The sequence below is a fragment of the Lissotriton vulgaris genome, chromosome 2_1 (assembly GCF_964263255.1).
Source record: "Lissotriton vulgaris chromosome 2_1, aLisVul1.2, whole genome shotgun sequence".
In the NCBI taxonomy this organism is placed as follows: domain Eukaryota; kingdom Metazoa; phylum Chordata; class Amphibia; order Caudata; family Salamandridae; genus Lissotriton; species Lissotriton vulgaris.
Genome location: NC_141687.1, coordinates 1,345,417,339 through 1,345,436,215, shown reverse-complemented (window position 1 = coordinate 1,345,436,215; position 18,877 = coordinate 1,345,417,339).

The window sequence follows — 18,877 nt, the reverse complement described above, 5'->3', positions numbered from 1 at the left end:
AGGGAGGAAATGAAATTCAGGGGCAGTAATATCGTCTGGGAGCATGAATCGATGTCAATTTTAGGTCCGATTTAAAAAGTTTGCCGGGGACCTTCATTGTAATTCAACAGCAGAAGTTACATAGTTTGAAAATGTTGTATTTTATCAGCTATATTTCCATTTTGAATTCTCTTGGTAAAGCTGACGATTTGCCCCAAACCCTAGATTTTCTTCCCAGTCGCGGCTCGGGGGGAGGGATAAAAATCCTACCTGACAAGGTCCGCGCCGCCTCTGGTCTGTTCTTGCGCCTACACAGGAACAGCTGCACCACTGCTGGCAAGTGGCAAACCCCTCTCAGCCAATCCTGGCGCTGGAGTAGCGCCAGGATTGACTTAGAGCAGGGTTTCTCTCCGACCGCCTGCCCATTAGGAGACTGAGGTTTGAGCCTTTGCTCAACCCTGGCTCTCCTAATGGGCATGCGCCAGCTTGAGCAGGCACCAGTGCGCATGACTGGGCATGGCGGAAAAATTCGCCGACCTTCCCCACTCATGCGCACTTGTGCTGCTGCCTGACCCTGACAATGCCTGTCAGTCAACATGACGCCGGACCGCCCACCCCCTTCAGGCTCTGAAGGGGGTGGGCGGTTCAACGTCACAATTGTCAGTTCTCCCTCGGCGTCTTTGAACTTAAGTAAACTGAGAGTTTACTTAAGTTAGAGATGCAGAGGGAGCTGCAGGCGTGGGCAGCATGTGGGGCAACATCCTAGCGCCCTAATGGACACACCGCCACTGAATGAGAACATGCATTCCATTCGGAATGCATGCTCCCATTGTAAAGAATAGGATTGCAACCAAACAGTGTTCGGTCGCATCCTACGTGCTGGGATGGAGCCGACGACTGGAGGCCATTCGGTTCCCGTTCCCAAACGATGTCGGACATACTCCGGTCCGTCCAACATCGTAATCAGCCCCATAGAGTAAAATAAAAACATAAAACAATAAAATAAAACACCACAAAAGAATATGACATCAAAGTAAACAATATTTTAATTTTCATTGTAATATTAAAACAATACAAATATATATATATATATATATATATATATATATATATATACTTACCCTCTATGTTTTGGTCCACAGTATTTTTGTAACAACAATATTTTGGTCAGCTGATACTTTTGAATTAATACCTCAGTAAAACACCACGCTGAAGCCTTCCATGACGGAAGGTTTGGATTTTCAGCTTCTGTCACGTTTTAATTTCTATTGCATCAGTTGTTCCTTATTTGGACTTGCATCTGGGTCTCAGGGCCCTACAGCTTTCCCCTTTCATGGCTGAGGTCATCCTCAGGTTCTTGGCCCTGAAGCTGATCTTTTTAGTGGCAGAAAAAGACAGATACCCACCTCATATATTAAGGTGCTGAGTAAACCACCACACAACTCTAGTAATGCCACCTCCCCAAACAAACAGGAATTACTATAAGATGATAAGGGCAGAAACAATGCACAATAGACAAAATTCACAAAAAATATAAGTTCTTGTTGCGACTAGGGCTAGGGTTTCATCCTAAATGAGTCTTTTTGTTCCATCCAGCAGGGGAAATTATTTTTCCCCTTCTTATCTTCCCCTTCTTTGTCTGAGAAAGAGGTTTGGCATTTCCTGGATGTAACCCAAGCCATGTAGGTTTAAGTGAAGTTATGCTAAGTTTATTGCATTATTATGTGTAATCATTGCACCTGCATGTACTGATCATCAACACTACCAGCCCTACAACCATGCAAAATACTAAAATGGAGTTAATCCCTGCATGATTATTTTATAAAATGTAATATACACAAAACATAAAACTGAGTGCAGTTCAAAATACAAGCTCATTAAATGCCCGATTAATCAGACAAAAGTTAAAATCACTACATAATAATTGTGTTTTTGTTAAATACATATGCTCTCTGCTCTTTAAAATGCTTTGGAACAGCAGCAAAATAAGAGCAATGGATTGTCATTGTTCAAGCAAAGATTAATCGCTTTATCATTTGTTATCCCACACTGCAAAAAGAGAAGCCTTAGCCTGAAGGAAGTGGCCCGATTAGGGTTACCCGGGTTACTCACGACCACCTCTCAGCCTTCCATACTAAATGAAGAGTCGGTCAGACAGTAGAGAATACAAACTAATGTCTGTTTACTCAAGTACATTCAGAGTGGAGCTCAGTCTGCCCAGTCGCTAGGAGTGCTGCAGAGGGACTGGCATCAGCAAGTATAGAGATACATTATGTACATTTCAGAACCAATGAAGGCACAACCACAATGGAATTTTCCCAGCATATGCAGCAGAACAGTGGAATACAAAAAATAAGTTTCGATTCTGCAGCTGGGCACACACTATATAGCAGTCAAGGCCATTTTGCCCATGCCCACTACTTGACAAGGGGGAGAAGGCCTTTATCTAGACAGGAAGGTATGCGTTAATAAGAACAGTCTATTCATTAATGACGCAAAACTTGGAGCCTTGGAGAAACACACCTCAAGAGAGGCCTTTTTTCGGAAATAGCAAAGACTAAGTTTCGGTGGTAACTCAAATTGGCGTCAACAGAACAAAATGGAGCTGCGAATGCTAACATACATAGTATAATGCATAAACATGATTTTTCTATTCTAACAGACCCTCCTTTTAGCATGAGCTAAACACACATTTCTTTGTTTTTGTTGTTCTCTGCAAAGGACAAATAACTCAGCAAATCATAAATGAACTTCTTAGGAGCACTCCATGTTGTCAACTTCGGGTAGGGAGACTGTAAGGACAGATGACGTCTCAAAACACCCTCATCTATTTGCATAAGATCATCTATCTCCTTCTGAATCATAATTGTTGCATTATGAGGGGCAATACCCTATGTCCTGGAAGTCTGCAGAGGTTAGGCCGCTTCTGAAAAAGCCGTCATTGGACCCTATGGAACTGAAAAATGATGGGCAGATTTCCCTTTTACCAGTCCCTGCTAAGATTTTAGAAATCTACTTTAATTTCCACCTTAGTGCTAATTTAAGGTTCACAACATGGCTTTAGAAGTTGTTATAGTATGGAAACTGTACTTACTGTGGTATTTAACAACATCCGTACCCAGGTGGATGCAGGCCACACCACCTTGTTGGTCCTGCTTGACCTTACCTCAGCCTTTGATACCCTATCTTTGCTGAGGCTTGTGGATCATCTCAGGGAGATAGGGATCAGCTCTGGGGCTTCTCGCTTCCTTCCTTAGTGATCGGACACAAACAGTGAAAATGGGCAAATTCTACTCGGCTCCGAATTCTCTATTGTATGGAGTCCCTCAGGGCTCCTCCCTGAGCCCGACGCTATTTAATATCTATGTTGCCCCACTGGCAAAGGTAGTTAAATCCTTTGGCCTGGAAATGCTGTCGTATGCTGACGACACACAAATAATGGTGTCCATCACTCATAGCATTAGTGACTCCGCCACCAACTTCAAAAATTGTATAGAAGCAGTCTCCTCTTGGATGGTGCAATTTTTTTTTTTTATTAAATGGTGAGAAGATCGAAGTCTTGATATTCGGGAACCAATTGTACATCTGGTCCAGTGACTGGTGGACGGACTAACTGGGAAAGTGCCCGAGCCCTGTTTCCCACGGGAAGAATTTAGGAGTCCTAGTGGACAATTCCCTTTCTTTGAACCTACAGATTAACAGGAAAGTGTCTATTTGTTTTGGGATAATTAGGATCATTAGGAACATTTCCCAGTTCCTCTCATTTGCCTCATGCAAACAAGCTGTCATCGCCTTAGTAATGTCCAGATTGGACTATTGTAATGCCCTCTATGTAGGTATTAATAAGGGACTGGTGCGATGCCTGCATCTGGTGCAGAATGCAGCTGCCAGGCTGGTAATGGATCAGCCAAATTACCACCCAGTCTCGGCCTCTCTTCTCACATTGCATTGGCTTCCGTTGGACCGCAGAATATCTTTCAAAACTCTCCGTTTGACTCACAATGACTACTATGGTTTGGGCCCTGACAGTATCAAATCCATATTCCAGGGCTACGCTCCCATTAGCTCAGATCGGAGAAAAAAAAACTCCTCATGGTACTAAAGTTCAAAAAGGTGAAATAGGAAGGTAGAGCTTTCGCGACGGCAGCAGCTAAGTTGTGGAATTCCCTCCCCGAGGAAATCTCTGGGCAGGTGTCACATTCCCTCTTTCGCAAGGCCTTCAAGACGGATCACTGAAATAATATAGACTGCCAAAATATCGACCTGCAAAAATATCGTTGCCAAAATATCGACAGACAAAATATCGACTTTCTATCTACAAACAGGTAAGTACAAAAATATCGAGTACAAAATATCGTTAACAATAATATAGATGTAAAAAATATCGACTTTATTAAAAACAGTGTTAAATTAAATTAATATTAAATTTAAATGACTAAAATATACTTAAAAATACTTAAATTAAATTATAATAATTAAATAATAATAAAAAAATTACAATCTTATTTGTTGACCCTGAACCCTAAAATATACCCCTTTACCCAAAAACCCAAAACTGACCCTGAACCCTAAAAATACCCCTTTGCCCAAAAACTAAAAACTGACCCTGAACCCTAAAAATGCCCCTTTACCCAAAAACTGAAAACTGACCCTGAACCCTAAAAATGCCCCTTTACCCAAAAACTGAAAACTGACCCTGAACCCTAAAAATGCCCCTTTACCCAAAAACTGAAAACTGACCCTGAACCCTAAAAATGCCCCTTTACCCAAAAACTGAAAACTGACCCTGAACCCTAAAAATACCCCTTTACCCAAAAACTGAAAACTGACCCTGAACCCTAAAAATGCCCCTTTACCCAAAAACTGAAAACTGACCCTGAACCCTAAAAATACCCCTTTACCCAAAAACTGAAAACTGACCCTGAACCCTAAAAATACCCCTTTACCCAAAAACTGAAAACTGACCCTGAACCCTAAAAATGCCCCTTTACCCAAAAACTGAAAACTGACCCTGAACCCTAAAAATACCCCTTTACCCAAAAACTGAAAACTGACCCTGAACCCTAAAAATACTCCTTTACCCCAAAACTGAAAACTGACCCTGAACCCTAAAAATACTCCTTTACCCAAAATGTATCAATATTATTTAATTACCAATTAATTATTAATTAACAATAACAATAAAGTAAATATATTAGCACATTAGCTGTAATTATTTTAATAATTAATATTATTTTTTCCCAATTAATTACTTAAGAATAACACAAAATTATATATATTAAAATGTACTCTAATTAATGTAATTAACTAATTACAATTAATCAATTACCAATTAATTACTAATTCAAAATATGTACAAAATTATATTAATTAATTAACTAATTATTATTAATTATCAATTAATTATTAATTATAAATATTTACAAACATATATTAATTAATTAATTATTATTAAATTACTTCCCACCCTATTCCCCTATAAACCCACAACCTGCTACAGAATTACATAACGCAATTATTAAAAAAACAAATTCCATTTAATTAAATATTTTATAACATTAATACACACTTTTCACACATATTATTACATAAAAATACACTATAAAATATTATATATTATTAAAAATTCGATATTTTTGCTATCTATATTTTAAACAGTCGATATTACTTCACTTACCTGAAAAACGATATTTTTGTAGTCGATATTATGTCCAGTCGATATTTTGTCCAGTCTATATTTAAAACTCGATATTATGTCCAGTCGATATTTTGGAGTCGATATTTTGTCTGTTCACCCTTCAAGACCTGCGGGCATATGCATAAAAAAATCGGTAAAACAAGTCCTTATTTGCGAAAAATAAGGAATCGCAAATAAGGACTCGCATACCGCGATGCATCAACAGATTCGGTATTAAATACCGAATCGCAAAAAATCGCTAAATAAATCCGAAACCACGATTGCGAGACTCCAAAATAAAGATTAGCAAATACGGAATTAGCAAATACCGATTCGGTATTTGCGATTTCGGTATTAGCGAATTCGCCAAAAAAAGTCGCATCGGAAGCAGGTTGATGACATCACAACCAGGAAGTAACCCAGCCCATGGTTCATTCAGTGCCCTGAGGAGCTCAGAGGAGGAGGCAGAGCACAAGAGCTGAGGAGAGATACAGTGACAGCACAAACCAGCTATTGCACTGCATTCCAGGATGGAGAAGGATGCACCCCAGGACAAGGACACTCCCAGGAAGAGGAAAAGAAAGTTTTCTGACAAAGAACTTGAACTTCTAATCGAGGGGGTGAGCAGCAAACATGACAGGCTGTTTGGCAAGCTATCTCTAAAGGTGCCTGAGGCAGAGAAGCGCAAGATCTGGCTGCGCTACAAGGAGAGGGTAAATGCTGTAGGAGTCACCCACCGCAGCATAGACGATCTGAAAAAGAGGTGGTATGACCTCAGGAAAAGGGCGAAAGAGAGGATTGCAGAAAGAGTGAAGGATGCAGCGGGCACAGGAGGGGGACCATCCAACGTCACACCAAACACAGCCCTCGAGGACCTCGTTGAGGGTACCATTGATCGTGAGGCTGTTGTGGGGGGTCACCCAATAGGACACTTCCTGCGCTGCGGCAGGAGAACAAGGTAAGATGCATGCCAGTGCAGATACGCAGCGTGTTGTCTACCCCTGCCCATTCCCCCAGGCCAAACACAATGCAAATGTAGCCGTGCCTAACGCATATACACTCACCAGAGTGTTGCATTATGGAAGTTGTAGTCATATCATGAAAGTGTGCATGTCTGATCCCTAATGTTAATGAAATGAGACCAGCAGCACAGGGCCAATTGTCAGTCCAAATATGTCCTTTATGTAGATGAAAGTATGCAACACAGATACATCCAGACAAAATAATAACAATGCACTGTTTCACACACAGATGCATCAGCCCTGGATTCAGATGCCAGCGGACACCTCATAATCTCTGAAACCCCGGCAGTGACCGATGCTGAGACTCCACAGGGACGTCATCCCACGACACCCCCAACACCATCACCACCACCACCATCACCATCACCACCACTGCGGACAACACCACCACCACCACCACCAACGCGGACAACAACACCACCACCACCGCGGACAACAACACCAAGCCGCGGGGCAAATGTCCCCTCCCTGCAGGTGATGGAGACGGAGCAGAGGCCAGCAGCCACAAATGTTCCACGGCAGTCAGTCGTCACTCTGCCAGCTCAAACACCAGAACGTGTCCGTGTCCGACAGTGGGGCAAGCCCCTGGGTAGAGCTGCAGAGAGACCTGAGGATCCAAAACACGGCTATGATGTGGTTGAGACACGGATGCTGTGGGTTCAGCACCTGCAGGGGAGACACATGGCTGCTATCAACATAAACATAGGACAATTGGCAAACAAGATTGGCACCATGACTGACGCTGTGCGTGAGATGACCACAGCCGTTGCTGAGGGTAAAAGAGACATGAAACTGTGCCTACAGGATCTCACATGTGCCGTCATAGCAGGGCAACAGAGCTAGCGCAGGAGGCATCGGCAGAACATGCTCCGTTCCAATGCCTCCATTAGGGCCATCACAAAGCTCTGCAACAGCACAGCTGTACTGTCACCCAGATCTGTGTCCCTGCAGGTCCACTTGGGCCATTACTGTGGAGATGTGGCAAAGGCCTTGGGCAAAGTGACCACTGTAGTGGAGCATCTGCAGTCTGGGACTTTTAGTGCCAGCAGTTTGGGAGTGGAGGAGGGGAGTGAGGATGCATCAAGCATCAGCAGTGTCTCTGTGCCGGAGGCCAGAGAGAGGAGACGTAGTGCACGCAGCTCCACAGCCACTGACACACATCGCGGTGATGTGGAGGAGTCACGCGACAGGGGGCTGGGGGTACGTTGGAGGCGCAAATAGCCATGTTAAATTGCCTCCCTGGCCATGGTGACGTAACCATGGGCCACCTACACTACCACAAGATACTCCTGTGATGACAACAGACATGTATCCTCACCTATGTTTTGAATCTGCATCATGTAGGCATCTCATTCATATGCACCTGACAAGTGCTCATGTGCATTAAACATTTGCAAACAAGATCATGTTGTGATGCCTCATTCTTACCTGTCTCAGAGGTGATGTTGTGTGATGTATGTCCGCCTTCTTTGGCTTTCAGCTGTGTTAGGCACGTGTGCCTGTTGGTGTTGTGGGGGGGGTTGCTGTGCACGTAAGTCATCCTCTCCATCCACCTCTATTGGTATCCCCCTTCTTGTGGCAATGTTGTGCAGCATGGCACAGACCGCTATAATCGGGCAGCAGGTCACTGGGTCATACTGCAAAGCACCTCCTGTCTTGTGTAGTATCCGGAAGCGACTCTTGAGGATGCCAAAGGTTCGCTCTACCACATTCCTGGTGCTGATGTGTGCTGCGTTGTAGAGCTGCTCCTGAGGTGTTGCTGGGTTGAGGTAGGGAGTGAGGAGATATTCCCGCAAGGCGTAGGCGCTGTCACCTGCAGGGTGGGGAGCAAAGGGTTAGCAGCATGAATACAATTACGTATGTGAGGATGGAGTTAATGATGAGGCATTAGTATGTACCTAGTAGGTGTCCCTCTCCAAATTCACAGTTGATCAGACGCCTGTGGATGCCAGTGTGTCGGAATATGTATGCGTTGTGTGTGCTTCCTGGAAATTGGCTACAATGTCCGTTATGATGTGCTAGGCATTGCACACGACCTGCACGTTGATGGAATTATATGACTTCCTGTTGCGGAAGATGTATTCGTTGGCTGAGGGGGGACAGATGGGGACATGCGTGCAGTCAACACATCCTATCACAATGGGAAATTGTGCCACCTGGTAGAACTCCTGTTTGGTGCGGTTCAACTGCTGTGGGGTTGTGGGGAAGGTGATGTATCAATGTCAGCATGGCATCTAGGAATTTGTGGAAGAAGCATGAAAGAGCGCTTTGCGACACGCCTCCGGCTTCTGCTATGACCCCCTGGAAGCTTACAGAGGCCAGCAGGTGCAGGCTGCATAGGACCTGGACATGGGCTGGGATGGCGTTGGTCCTACGGGTCTGGTGCTGCAGTAGTGGTTCCAGGTCAGCAATGAGGCGCATGATCATAGCCCGGTTCAGTCTGTACTTGTGGTAGATTAGTTCCTCTGTCTGGCCCAGCAATGTGATGCGCACCCTGTAAACCCTGTCCTGGATCATCCTCCTGCGCTGTGGAAGAGCGATAATTCTCCTCCTCCTAGCAAGCACGTAGGGGGCAGCCATTTTGGTACACATACAGGGTCTCCAGAGGCATATTTGAAGGGTTTCTGATTGTATGCACCTGTATTTTTTTTTCTTCCTTCCAACAACTTTACCTCCAGTTTGAGATTCCCTTTATTTTGCTCATGCTAAATAGCGATTTGGGGCATTTTCGTTATTTGCGAATTTTGATGCATATCGTTGCGACTTTTTAATAGCGATTCGGCATTTGCGGGGGCTGATGTCTTTCTGGGTATTACCGATTGGCTAATTTGCGATTCGGTAATTTACCGCGGGGTTATTTTGCGATTCTTTATTTTTTTAGGAATTGGGGTTGATGCATTGGGTTTTCAGGTTTTGCGTTCGGTAACAGCCTGTTTTACCGATTCGCTATTTTACCGGGAGCTATTTTGTTTGATGCATCTGCCAGCTGGTTGTTTACAACTACCCCTGTTTGAGCATGTTCTCTCCTGTCCACACATCGTCCTGCTATAGCGCCTTGACACCCTTGGGCTAAGTTAGCGCTCTAACGGCTAGGGCGTTCGACCTCGGACCTGAGGAACTCGGATCGAGTCTCATAACGACGCTGAACATCCTGTGATTATGGGCAAATCACTTAATCTCCCTGTGCCTAACAAAAATGAATGTGTGTCCTCAAGTAACGTAACTGGTGCTATGTAAAGCGCTCTGATACCCGATTCGGTTGCGGGTCAAGTTTGCACTATATAAAACTCTGCAAAAAAAAAAAAGAAAAATTAGTATCATGAATTGATGTTTTCTTTTTAGCAGTAAGAAGGGTAGTGCAATAAGAGTAACAGAAAGGAAGGCATTGGACAAGGGCACAACAAGAGACCAAAATAACAATGAAATAAATCACCTTTTCAAGGATCCAACCCCAACTGCCAAAAAGAGACCAACTCCAGTTCCCACTTTCCATGCCCTTAACATTTTCTAGGATACCTAAAATGTGTTGGGTGATATTCCTTTCCATATTGGTATCCCGACTACGCACTGATCTCCTACTACCGCGCACAAACCCCCACTCTTAGCTAGGATGAAATCAACAGCATATTTAGTCTGCTCAGAATATATCTACATACTTTCCAATAGAGTGGTGATGTCACGCAAAGCTGCTACTGTAGAGTTAGACAATATTTGAAGCTTACATCCAAAATATTCTCTAGCTCTCTCACTCCTGACCATGGCAGTACCACCAAATGAAATTATGGAATACCATTACTCTAATTATTAACTTCGAGATCTATCACTCCCTCACAGAATGTTCTATTCACTCATCTTACTTTAGGCTTTGCATGTTTATAAGGCACACCCAAGAGCAGCACCATCCCAACTGCCACATCATGTTGCCATTATGGATGTTTGAATATCTTCAATTGGAAGGAAAAAAGAACCCTGGCTGTGAATAAATCGGTCTATCATAATCCACAGCAGCATACCTAGAATTTCTTCCAACTGTACTAGGGTCCTTTGGATCTACCAGAGAGTACGTGCCCTTATGCAGCACCATCCCTGAACAAATGACATACAAGATGAGATCAGTAAAATTGACAATTGGGCAAGATGCAGGGTAATAACCAGCTTCTTGGGGAACTGTCAACTCCTTGTAACGCCAACCCACCAGAGTTACATTTTGTTTTTCCATATGGAAGTTGTCACAATAAGTGTTGTTGTTACATCCTGGATAGTCCTCGCCTCGTGGCTTTCTTTGATATAAACAAGGACCTGGATTTCCAAACCCAAATACTCCTTTTACTTCTACGAAATTGGGGGAGCGGGTATAGGTATAATTAACAATTGACAATGGATACAATGTCCATAAGCTAGTAACAGATTCAGTAGGATAACAGGCAGTACAGTCTCCAACAAACCTCTTATGGGTATCTAAAAATATATTACTTGGTCTATCCTTTTCTTCTGAGTTTGGGAAATAACCTTCTCTTTAGCACATGATAATACAGTCTTTTCAAGCTCCAAAACCCCTGACACCCCACCTAAGATCAAAAACAACAGGATCATAAAAACAGCACACATTAAATTTTTCTTTGTAGACCAAAATCCAGGGGGAAACATTGGCTGCTCTTCCTCAGCAACCATCCTGCCAATGGGATGCATAACAAATGATAAAAAGGTGCGTAATGCAAATGAGAGAAATATATAAGTTCCCATTGTCTGTCTGAGCCTCAATGGTACAGGCTCCTATTGTTCATCAAAACATTGGCGCTCATGAGCACAGGCGATGGAGCTTGCTTTCTCCTAAGCTCGCGTTCCCACGCCGATCAGGATAATATTTCCCTAAGGGGATACGTTTAATTCATCCGGTCCAATGCTCAAACAGTGCATCCATCCCACACCACCCTATACTAACTCCGTTGGTACTATAGCAAAGTACACCCTAACTTACACAGTCCATCCCTGACTAAGCTGACTTCTCCTTTGGTGCACTGTTTCCCAGCCGAGAGTTCAAATTGTACTTAGTAATTCCAGGCACAGAAGGATCAGTAAAAAATGGCTCCTGGATAGCTTGTATTTCCAGGGGAACTTCCGCATTCAGCACTTCATCATTTTCCTCATCTGTTAGCGTCCAGGTCAGCCTGGCGTTGCTGAAGGGGAGAAGCCGAGGCACCATCTCACACTCAGAGTCCCTTACTCTATCCTTTGTCCATTGATCATAGGGCAAAGGCAGGGGGATTCTGTGACAGTGAGTAGCATGAATCCAGTACCCACGCCCTGCAACCTTGACTGCTGTGGCCGTAGCTAGAAGGACATGCTCTGGTCCCTTCCAACGCAGCTCCAAGCTTTTCTTCCGCTGGAAATTCCCTACGAGGATGTAATCCCCAGGCTGAATGTTGTGTTCGGGCCCCTCGGGTGTAGCTGGCAGGGTTTAGTCATATGAATCCAGTTCTTACGGCCAGCAACCTTGACTGCGGTCCGCATAGCTAGAAGGACCTGCTTTGGTCCCTTCCAATGCGGCGCCAAACTTTTCTTCCACTGGAAATTCTTTACGGGGATGTAATCCCCAGGCTGAATGTTGTGTCTGGGCCCCTTGGGTGTAACTGGCAGGGTTTCCTAGACCTGTTGGTGAATAGAACACAAACTTTCAGTTAACTGGCAAAGATAGTTAATCAACAACTGGTACTCAATATCAGAAAACCGCTAAGGGCACAGGAAGCCCCAGACATTTGCTGGGCGTCCAAACACGACCTCTTACATTGATAATCCTGTCCTAGAATGTGCTGTTGTTCTTGTTGACAAAAGAGACAACCGTAAGGCCATTTTAACCATGAGGTCTCCTGAATTTTTGCCAATTTAAGTTTGAGCGTACGATTGTACTTCTCAACCAAACCTGCTGACTGTGAATGATTGGCAGCATAGAACTTCTGTTTAATGCATAGACCATTACAAATTAATTGAATCACTTTTGCATTGAAATGACTTCCGTTATGACTTCAGATCAAACGGGGCAAGCCGAAACGAGGAAGGAACTCCTTCAGGAGTACCTTTGCAGTCTTGATGGCTGTATTGTCCTTAGTGGGATAGGCCTCAACCCACTTACTAAATGCACAAACAACTATCAAAACATACTCCAAATTATTGCACCTTACTAATTCTATATAGTCCATCTGAAGGACCTCACAAGGGAAAGTGAGTGGTGCAAATTTACCATGTGGTGTAGGGGTACCCTTTCCAGGATTGTGCATCATGCACACCATACAATACTTCACTAAATGTGCAGCCATTTTCGAAATGTTGTCGTTCTGCCATACAGGGTCTTACAACTTGCTAATACCCTTAGCACTAATACGGGCTGGACCACAGACCATTGTAACTACAAGAAGAACATATGCATCAGGCAACATCCATCTCTGCTTTCCTGACTGATCAATCCAAAATCCTTCATCGTTCAGTTGTACTGTACTTTCCTGCCATACTGCTAATTCTTCTATTGTGACTTCGCTCTGTATCTCTATCACATTCTCAAGTGTGTCCTCAAACATTGTAACTTCAGGCACCCACCTAGCCGGACCTGCTACAAACATTCATTTTATTTTAGTCTGAGCAGTTTCTTAAGCTGTCTGATCGCAAAAGCATTTCCTCTTCCCACATCGTCAGTGACTTTCCGGTGGGCACTACACTTCACTATAGCTAATTTCTTGGGGAGTGTCAAAGCAGACAGAAGCCTCAATATAAGGTGCCCATGCTGTTTTTTGGTGCCATGAGAAGTAAGGAACCCTCTCTCAGCCCAGAGTCGCCCAAAACTGTGCGCGACCCCGAAGGAACACTGGCTGCCAGTATGGATATTGACAACCAGACCTTCACTCAATTCACAAGCTCGCATAAGGGCAACAAGTTCAGCAGCTTGAGCTGACTGATAAGGGACTTGTGACGTCCCCAAGACTGTATACAGTGTAGTAATAGCATAAGCAGCAGTAGTATTTCCAACTGGTAATTTAAAACAAGAGCCATCGACATATAGTTCCCCTTGTGGGTCAGATAAGAGAACGTCAGTCAAGTCTACCTGTCCATTCATCTCTTCTTCCGTCCGTAGGATACAATCATTTTTTATCAACCTCATAACTTTCAAAAGGGAGGGGCAGTAACTTGGCTGGATTCAGAGTGGCACATTTTTTGATTGTGATATGTTTAGCACACAATGTTAATTCATAGCCAGTCAGACGTGCACTGGTGAGGTGCTGTGTCTTTGCCTTATTCAAAAGTGTATCCACACCATGGGGTACCATGACTGTGATATTAGTATCAAACACGAGTCCAGACGATTGTCTAATCAAAGTGGCCACAGCCACGACCGCTCTTCGACAGCTCGGAAGGGCTCTCGGGACTGGATCAAAGACAGCAGAGAAATAAGCACACAGCCGTTGCTTATCCCACATTTTTGTGCTGAAAATAAAGCTCACAACCAACCATCTCATGGACGTACAACACAAATGGATAATTGTAATCTGGGGTGCCTAGTACTGGAGCCGAACAAAGTGCAGTTTTCAATTGCTCAAAAGACTGCTGACATTCCGGCGTCCAAGGCAAAGGCTCATGAACATCTTTTGTGGTTAGTGCAAGCAAGTGTTTTATTAGGAGTGAATAATTAGGTATCCACTGCTGACAGTAGGAAGTGATACCTATAAAAGCACGCACATCTTTCTGAGTCTGCGGCAGAGGCATTTTAACAATGGTACTGATGCATTCGGGGGTCAAACTGCTACCCTCCTTCGACAGTAGGTGACCTAAATAGGTATAGGTAAACTCCTATTGACAAAACTGAAATTTAAAAAGAGAAACTGTATGTGCATGGTGAGCCAAATGCAACAACAATTTAACTGTACTATCTGTACAACCTTGCTCTGTATCAGAAGCAATAAGGAGATCATCAACATACTGCACCAATACATTACCTGTAGGAAGCAAAAGGGCATTTAACTGCATCTTTAAAACCTGACTATAAATACTTGGACTTTCAGTATAGCCCTGAGGAGCTCGACAGAACCAAAAGCTTCTGTCAGCTACCATAAACCCAAATAAGTACCTACTATCCGGATGTAGAGAAATACTAAAGGAGGCATTCTTCAAATCAATGACAGATTAGTAGTGCAAGGAATCATCGTCAAAAGCGCAGTAATGTCTGGGACCACTGGGAACTGGGGAACCACTATTTTGTTAACCTCACACTGATCAATCACAAAACAATAAATATCTTCATGATCATCAGGGTAACCTGAGTGTGTCCTTTTAAGAATCGGAAGAATGGGGGCTACTACAAATATTGGCGGATGTCTCCTCAACCACTCCCTTCTTAATCAAATCCTGAATAATTTGCAATAAAGCTCACTCTCCTGCTTGTGGTATCTTATATTGAGAGATATGAGGCAAAACAGTATTATCTTTGACTTTTATTGAAACTGGCAGTATATGAAGCAGTCCCACATCCGTATCACCAGTTGCCCACACACTGGATGGTATATCATTGAATTCTGTAGGAAGAGGGAGAGACAGGCAATCTCTAGTACTCACATTTGGGCCCATGGTTATATAAACACCTTCAGAGGAACAATAAATATTAGCATGCAGTTTCTTCAACAAGTCAAAACCCATCAAACTTTCACCACAATTAGTTGTTAACAAAAATGGAGAATCTACAGTGAAAGGACCAATAGTCAAAGAAAGGGGTCTTGAAATGGGGCTCACAACCGGTACACCAGAAGAGCCCACTGAAACATTATTATGGCCAGACAGAGCCACCCCAGGGACCATATTTAGAGAAACAGAACATTCTGTTGCACCTGTGTCCACCAAAAATTCCATAGTCGATCCTTGCAGTTCCGCTGTAACATAAGGTCCATGCTATTCCACAGGTATCTGAACTGGTCCCTCACTCTGTCCCTGAGAGCTGACTGATACGCCGTCCAGACTCCATTCGGGCCAGACTCCGCAGCAAGCTGTTACGAGGGGTGAGCGTCGGACCGGGATAATCGCTACAACTTCCCCACGGCGGTCCAGGCTGAGGAGGTAACCCGGTGCGGTAGGAGGCTAGTTGCACGCCTGTACCCGCATCCGCACCCTCTCCGCCCACTCTCCCTTCTCCCATCTCCCGACCTGGGGGGGGGAAAGCGGCACAGACCTACTCCTACACCCGCGCTGGCGCCGGCGCTGAGCAAGCACCACAGAGCAAGCACCACAGAGGCAACCCGCATCGCCGCCTACGCCAACAACTGCACTTGCACCTCCGTCTGCATCCACTGCTATCCCCGACCAGGGGGGGACCCGCACCCGCACTGCACCAGTCAGGACTTGATAGGTGTGGTGGGGGGGGGCACTGCTGAGTGCTATTGCCGAGTGCCGAAGCTGTGATGGGCTGTGAGGGGCTGTGAAGTCGGCCCCCTCTTTCAATCTGCCTCGGCCTCTAATCACTAGGAACCATTCCTACCGCCAACGGGGGGGGGGGTCAGGCTGCCTCTTTGCCTCTCTGCCCCACCATCCCACAGACTTGCTGCCTGATATTCTCCACACACCCCAGATCTTCTGTTCACCAGTTCGGCAGCAAGGAGGCAACGTGCTGTTGAGACAGAAGCAAGGCGACTGATTGAGCAATACACTCACACAGCACCGCAGGATCCCGGAGGGGGGGAGAGATGCGAGCGTGACAGCCGATAGAGGCTGTCGCGAAGTAAGACTGTCGCGAAGTAAGAGCCCCGAGGCTGGGCCGATAGGTAGTCTGACCAGGTCCGACTGTCCAGGGGCCCTCCCAGCGTGCACCGCTCGCAAGCGAACCAGGTACCCCCTCCAGCGCAATCTCCGAAACCCCCGACCCGGCCCACTTGCAACAGCCAGAGGGGGCGCAGTAACAGGGGCGCAGAAACCGGGGCAAGACCCCATTCTCGGATTGCTCTATCACCATCATCGTCCAATTATCGAATCATCAAAATCATCACCAAACATCACCCGACATTGCAACACTCAATCAAGCGCGGGGGGGCGCAGTGAGATACCAAGAGGGCAGAGCGGAATGAGGTCTGGAAAGATCAGGGGCTCACCAGAGTTAATTCCAAGTAAAAAAGCAAAGACGAAAAAGGAAAACAAGAAAACAGACACTGACGGCCCAACAACCCCCAAAATGGAGCAGAATCTTCTCTCCCTAACTGAGTTATCAACGGGTCCGGCCAGAACTACACCAAATCAGGGGCACCCAAGGACCCTGCTCCAAGTGCCACAGGCTACCGAGCCTCTTACTAGGTTGAAGCTCCATCAACCTAAAATCTATTCAAAGTTCGAGTTCCTAAAGGACGCAGGCTCAGCCATCTTCTCGAGCAACAAGCACCTCCAGGGGCTGCAAACCCCGCTATCACCTCTACCGCTGCTGGAAAAATGTGCACCAAAACATGAAACTACCACAAGTACCACAAGTACCCAGGCCCAGGGAGCCCCCACGGTCACAGCTGATCCTCATCAAAGCGAGCCCCTAAATCACAAATCCTCAAGTGCAAGCAAATCACACGAGCACCTAGTGTACTCATCTGCATTAGGAAAGCCAGCTGACTCTACCTGCAAACAGCAACTAGCATACTTAGTCAGTTGCACCTCAAGACCCCCACCGGAGGAGATTACAACTTCTACATCTGAGGCAGAACAAGCAGACAAACTCAGAAATCAGGACCCCCCAGACAGTTGCTCAAGAATGGGGGAAGCAGGGGCTGATACACAGCCGTCAACAACAACAAAGATCCAAACTCCGGCCACTCCCGAGGTTATCCGATCAGACCAGGGCGGACACCTTAGAAGTCCCAACCACAGTACTCCCATTAAAGCCCACTCGGCTGGCACAGGTGCCTCACCACATATAGAACTGGGCAACCATGCCTCAGCCCAAAGTTCCCTGTGCAGCGCGGCATGGAGCGCGGCACTCAGACAACACAACTCCAGTCAATATAACACCAGCCGGGAAGCTGAATCCAGGGCTACACCGTCCTACCCGAATGTACAAGGGCGAGTCGATAGTTTGGAAATCAACAACCTAAAGCACAAAGACTCGCTCTCCCCCAACTCATCTCTGGTTGATAACATCATCAACACTGCTACAAATGCGTACCCCCAATCTGCAAATGAGAGAGAGCAGGGAAAAGATCACAACACCGGAGCCTGGACCTCTCTCTTAAACACAATTCAGCTAGCCGTAGAAGCCCTACATTACCAATCGGACAAAATGGATCTTCAACTTAACCTCCTAAACACACTGGCAGTTTTCACTGCGGGGATTGACGACAAGCTAGGCAATTTGAACAACATGATACAAAGAGCCCAATCGGAAACCTACTTAAGCTGCAACTGCAATCAGGCAGTAGATAAACTAGCCACACTGCCTTCAATGTTAACCGATCTAATAGGGGACATAAAGTCGCTGCACAGAGGTAAAGCTCCCAAAGAGAAGGATATCACTAACCATGCAGAAGGCAACATCAGCAGCAACCCACCTGACACAAACTCAAACGACCAAGAACTCTCCGCAAAGGAGGAATCCATCCAGAAGAGATTGGAGTCCCCAAAAAAACTTAACGCAAAACAACAACGACAACAAAAAAGAAAAGGACGCAAGCAAAATCTGCCGACAACTACAACAAAACTCTTCCCTATATTCTCTAGTACTACCGCAAAACGCACGGTCAACCCCTCAGAAGGGGAATCTCCAGTAGCTACCATCCTAACCCAACTACAAAAAACAATCAGCAACCAGCTGCACCAGGCAGGCCAAGAGCCCCAAGTCCAACTGGCCGCCAATACCCTCGGACATTTAGACACCCATAGAACACCAGCGACAAGTACTAGCCAGCATACACAGTCCATTGTGCTCCTCGCAAAGCAGGAGCCGGATACTGAACGCCAAGCGACAGCCCTGACAACGACAACCAGGGAAGCCTCTTATCAAACGGCCACCCCCACCAAGCGTGCCAATCAGGCCCATCTAACCTCAGCAGTGATCAAAAAATCCATCCCACTGATCACCAAGGAGGGGGCAAGGGAAATACCTACAGGCCATACGTCAAGCCAATTGCAAGACGACCAACTCAGGGCCATACCTATGACAACTGCGACTATTCACTCTGCTCAGAGCCAATCTGAG